Source organism: Equus quagga, chromosome 8, assembly GCF_021613505.1.
Source record: "Equus quagga isolate Etosha38 chromosome 8, UCLA_HA_Equagga_1.0, whole genome shotgun sequence".
NCBI lineage: Eukaryota > Metazoa > Chordata > Mammalia > Perissodactyla > Equidae > Equus > Equus quagga.
Genome location: NC_060274.1, coordinates 1110485 through 1116556, shown reverse-complemented (window position 1 = coordinate 1116556; position 6072 = coordinate 1110485).

The window sequence follows — 6072 nt, the reverse complement described above, 5'->3', positions numbered from 1 at the left end:
CTTCGGTTCTGCCTTCAGGACAAATTACGTTCTTCCAAGAATTTCTCTTAGGGGATTCTAACCATTACTAATGTCTATACACAGAGTCATCCGTCTGTAACAAAAGCTTTTTGATTCAATGATCTTCTGGATCAGTATTGTCTGCACGTCATCTGATGTGCATCACTCAATAGTAATAAACCAAAAAGACACCCTTTCTATTCTCTTTGCCTCATTGGTTTCAAACACAGTAACAATTCTACAGTTGTGTGAGTAGTTTGCGCTACTAAACAGATGACTTCCTTTCTAGCTTCTTAAATTCAATTTGATAATCTCGCGACTAATCCTTTTAAAATAACTTTATTTCTTATTTCAGGCTTGCAAACACCTTAAAAGTTCACTCTGTTCTGCGCACAGTAGGTGATTTATAGTAACGTGGCAAGAGTTCGCTCCTTTTCACAACTTTTTCATACAAATCAAACATTCATTCTGAGGGAGAGGCGTTATGGGGCGCCCCAGTCCAGAGAGAATCCTCTTTGTGTGGCCAAATATGTGACCTTAGACCCTAGCTGCAGTTTGCATTTGTTTTGTTAGCTTGATTAGTTTCCTTCTTTAATCAAAAAGTTGTTCATTGGGGTGAAAAATAAATATTGATAATTATTAAATGGATTTAAATGTAAAGTATTCCAGGTTACTCTTGGACTTTTTAATATCAGGAAATTGATTTTTTCAATAAGAAATTGAGTCATTTGCATCCTTAAGAATGGTCTAAAACAAAATGCATTAAAATTTGTAAAATTAAGCATATTGTAAACAAATTAGTAATTATAAAAATATTAACGTCCACTTAATTGATAATTAAAACCTGAAAATTCACAAAATATATATTATTTACATTCATATGTAATCAAAACATGTTGATAAATTGATTTTCTGATTGTATAAAAGCTTACTGGTACCCTGTAATAAACCAATTTAATTTTTTGTCCTCAGACATCAACACTACTTTAAAATCTCTTAATAAAACAATAATCCATTAAGAAATTCCATCAAGAATAAATAAGTGGCTAATTTTAATATCAAAAGCTAAAAGATGGAAGGTGGAAAGGAAGGTAGGAAGGAAAGAAGAACCATAAGGAAATTCTATATAAAACACCTAAGATCAGAAAGCAATACAAATAATAATAATAAATAAATGCTTTACTACTATATCATGGTAAAAATATAAAAGAAAATTAAGCCAAAGTCAGAACTAAGTATTTTATACAGGATGCACATTTAAAACCAACTTTGCTGATGGCAGAAACTCAATGACCCAAGTCATCCCTGTCAGGGACGACTCTATGGGAAGATGAAGGGCAGAAAGGGCAATGAATAATGTCTTATCACCAAATAACTGACCCCTGGACTCAAGCGGGACACAGAGAGCCAGGCAGATGGGGTCAACTCTAATTTTAACAGTTGAGAATTTGGAGTGGTTTTTAAAAACAAATATAAAAATTTTGACATTGTAAATATTTACCGCCATTAAAATCTCATGGCACACCTGTGGCCCATTCATGGCAGCAAAATGTGCACAGCACCGCCGCCCCCCACCCCCCCACCCCCGCAAAGCTCTGCTCCAGGTGATGGTATCTAATTATTTTGAAGCTGGTGCACAGCAATGGGAGAGTGGTGCTTTTGAAAGACAAGTTTCTGAAGTCATCATAACAAATGGACTCAGGAGACAGACTGAGAGAGGAGCAAGGGAGCAGCCTGAGATGTTTGCACCTGCCTGTGAGAGCAGACACAGACTCCAACATGGGCCCTAAGGCAGGAAAGTGGATGGGATGGAGGTGAGCCTTAGGACAAAGCTGCCTGGGGTGATTCTGAGTGTCTCTAGCTTGGTGAATGGATGGATGATGGGGCCACTGAGGAAGGAAACCCAAACAAAGGTTGGCTGGAGATGACAATGAGTCAGTTTACAATGTCAGTTTGAACTGCTTATGGAGTTGACAGATGGGAATATTAGGGAAATGAAAATAAGAATTGATTTGTACATCAGCAGGACATACTTGATCTTTGAACACATCTCTTGGATGTTGTACAGGAAAAAATTATGCACTGAACACTTGCTAAACTGGCAAGAGAGATTTTATTTGAGCTACTGCAATAGGGAGAGAGCTTAGTATAAAACCGGGCTCAACTCCGAATACAGCAAAAACAGCTGGGGACTTACAGCTCCTGAGCAGAGCGAGGGGGTTGGCAGATGGAAAATTACCAAGAGGAGACATCAAGGGTGGGAGGTTCTTGCAGAAGTGACTTAGCAGGATTATTTTCTAAAACGGGGCTAGGCAGGCTGAAGGCTGGGCAGCAGGCTGAGGGTGAGGCCTAGTGGAGCAGGGCCTCAGAGGAGCCTCGCTAAAGTTTGGTCAAGGAGGGAGTCTTTTTCAGTGTGGTCTCCTGGGGCTCCTGAGCAAGTTTTGAGCTGAGCACGTCTCTTGACCTCATCATCCCATCTGTAAGACTGAGGAAATGCCACGTGAGAAATCACCACGTGAGGAAATGCCACATGAGGAATTGCCACGTGAGGAAATGCCACATGAGGAAATGCCACACAAGGAAATGCCATGTGAGGAATCGCCACATGAGGAAATGCCACGTGAGGAAATGCCACACGACAAAACACCACACAAGGAAATGCCACATGAGGAATCACCACGTGAGGAATCGCCATGTGAGGAAATGCCACATGAGGAATCGCCATATGATGAAACACCACTTGAGGAATCACCACATGAGGAAACACCACACAAGGAAACGCCACATGAGGAATCGCCACATGAGGAAATGCCACGTGAGGAATTGCCACGTGAGGAATCAATCGCCACATGAGGAAACACCACATGAGGAAACGCCACACGAGGAATCGCCACATGAGGAATCGCCACATGAGGAAATGCCACATGAGGAATTGCCACGTGAGGAATCACCACCTACCTACTGAAGTCAAGGGCCTGGACCAGTGTCTCTTTACCTTAGAAATGCCTCCTAAGTCAGGCTTTGTAGCATATATTTTAACCTAATGACAAAAAAAGGCCATTTAATAACTTCTAAGAGGCTGTAAGATACGTGGCATGAGACACTGTATGCTGAAACCTCCTGTAGGAACCGACAGGGAAACACGGATTGCCAATAGCCAAGACACGAGGCTCCCTCATACTGTCCGACTTGACCAGGACCCTCAGTGAGCACCGGATTTACTGTGGAAGATGAACAGACATGACGTTAGCAGAGGCTACAGGTGGCTTGCAGAGTTTGCCTGACACCTTGCACTTCTGCACTTGCCACGGGAAGAGCCGATACAGGTGACTGCTGGTCCCACCATGAGGGGACACCACCCATGAGCCAATGGTGTCGGGGTTGTTTGGTAGCATTATCTCAACAAAGTATCATGTGAGCACCATTCCCTTTCCAAAATTTCTTCTGCCTTTTCTATTTCCTTATGATTCACAACCGACAAAAAAATTATCACTAGCTTGAGATAAGAATTAAAATATGTGCCACACGTTCTACGATGAGTCAAATAATTTGCCTATGGTTTGTATCGTTTCAAAGGCTGACATGGTTTCCCTCACGTCCGGGATTCATGGCCATCTGTGCAACAGGTGTCTGGGACTGGGAACTCTGTCGTATGCAATGAAGGCCATACAATGTAGATTCAACACTCAGCTTCACGGCATTCTGCATCGATTATTACATTCTGAGACTCCTGAACTTTCCATGAAGTAAAACCCATCCATTCGTCTCCCTCCTCTATTTCCAGTCCTTGAAATAGCTGATTTCAAAGGTGTTTGTCTAAGATAAAGACAAATAGATACAAAGATCCAGTACAAATTCCAGGGAATTCCTGAGAAACCTCATGACATTTGAAACTGTTGAGGCAAAAGAAAAATATGCAGTAAGTGGTGGTTTTCTCTGAAACAGCACAGCAGACATGACATCACATGTGGGGAGAAGATTAACATTTAGGCAAGATGGACACAAAGGCCCCTCAGCCGTGCTGACGGACAGCACGCTATGATAGCATGCCGCCTGTGGTTCTGACGCAGCCTGTGCGGGCGGCTTGCTCCTGCCATCCAAGCCCCACCATCTCCTGCCTGGATGTCATCGGTCACCCCTAAGCATCAAGGGCTGCAGATACTAGAAAGAAGGACAGGAGAGGGAGGAGGTAAGTTTTCGTACAGACAGGAGAGCAAGGCCTCAGAGAACATGTGGATGACAACGGGAGCGTTCCAACCAAGAAAGGCATTTGTGGGACAGAGGAGAAAAAGAGATGTACAAACATGTCTATCCAGAACCATTTTGTGAGCAAACCAAAAGCACAAGAAATGCAGAAAGCAGACCCCATGTGCCACCGACCACAGTGATGTCTGAGCAGGGGGAGTGAGAGTGGGGGTACCAGCACCATAATTAGGAAGCTCACAATGCCCCTATCCAGACAGGCGTCTCCCACCATCTGATTTCTATTGTCATCGGTCTGTTTGAATTATTCTAGAACTTCATGTAATTTGGGTCACAGATTGTGGAGTCTTTTCTGCCGGGCTTCTTCCACCCAGGATAGCAGCTGGAGATCCATCCACGTTATTGGGTATATCAGAAGTCTGCGCCTCTTTATTGATGACTCTGGACACTGCGGTCTGTTAGCTTTCCTGATGATGGACGTCCGGGCTAGTTCTGGCTTTTGGTGCTGTGACTGACGCCTCCGCGAACATTCTCATGAGAAGGGTTCTGTGGACGCATCTATTCTTTCTCCTACATAAACATCTAGAAGTGGAATTTCTGGGACATGTGTTTATGTATGCTTAATGTATGTCTAACTTTTTAAGAAACTGCCAAACATATTTCCGAGCTCTACCGTTTACACTCTACCAGAGTATTTGAGAGTCATGGATGAACACCACCCCTGCCAACATGTGTACTGTCAACCTCTTACGTTGCTGATGTTGTAGTGAGGGTGCAGAAGTCTCTCATTGTGGCTTTAATGTCCATTTCCCTAATGATTAATGATATTGAGAAATTTTTCCTCTCATGTCGCCATTCACGTATCTTCTTTCATGAGGTGCCTGTGCAAATATTTTGTCCATTTTTGGTTGTCTTTTTATTATAAGTTATAGTCATTCCTTATGTTATCCAGACACAAGTCTTTTGTTGATATATGTACTGTAAATACTTTCTTCTATTCTGTGGTTTATTGATTTTTCCAAGGCTGTCTTTTGAAGAGCAAAATACTTTTTTTCTTCATTCAGAGAGAAAAACGGTTAACTTATTCATGCCCCCAAAAGTTTTTAAAGTATAGTTTCCTTTAAAACAATCATAGCAAACTGCATGGATTCATTCCATATCTTTGAAAGAACAATGTTACTTTATTTACTTTGCTGATAAATAGAAGTCAGTATGGCTTCACTTAGGAAAGTCTTTATTTCCCTCTTTTCTCACCCGTCTGTAATGTCTTCAAGTCACTCGAGGCTTATTCACTGCAGAAAGAATGTGATTGACAAGCCCGGCCGGTCTGTCACAGAATCATGTGTGTGGCTCTCCAGGTCTGAAAACAGAGTCTCAGTTCTTTTTTTTTTTTGAGGAGTATCAGCCCTGAGCTAACTACTGCCAATCCTCCTCTTTTTGCTGAGGAAGACTGGCCCTGAGCTAACATCCGTGCCCATCTTCCTCTACTTTATATGTGGGACGCCTGCCACAGCATGGCTTGCCAAGCAGTGCCATGTCCGCACCTGGGATCCGAACCAGCGAACCCTGGGCCACTGAGAAGCGGAACGTGCAAACTTAACCACTGCGCCACCAGGCCAGCCCAAAATCTCAGTTCTTTAGTGAAAAGTGTAGTGTTTTCTTGATGGCTGGTGAATACCCATAAATTCCAGAAGCACAGTCCTTTCTGGATAATAGCGGGTGTTAGTTGGGCGTTCTGCGAAGACGTCACACAAAGAAGAGGCTGCAGGAGGAGAAGCGCGTGACATGATGGAGAGACCCGTCATGAAGGAACCGTGCTCAGGGAGGAGCTCCATAGGGAATCAACGCTGAGGAGTTGCCTGAAGAGCG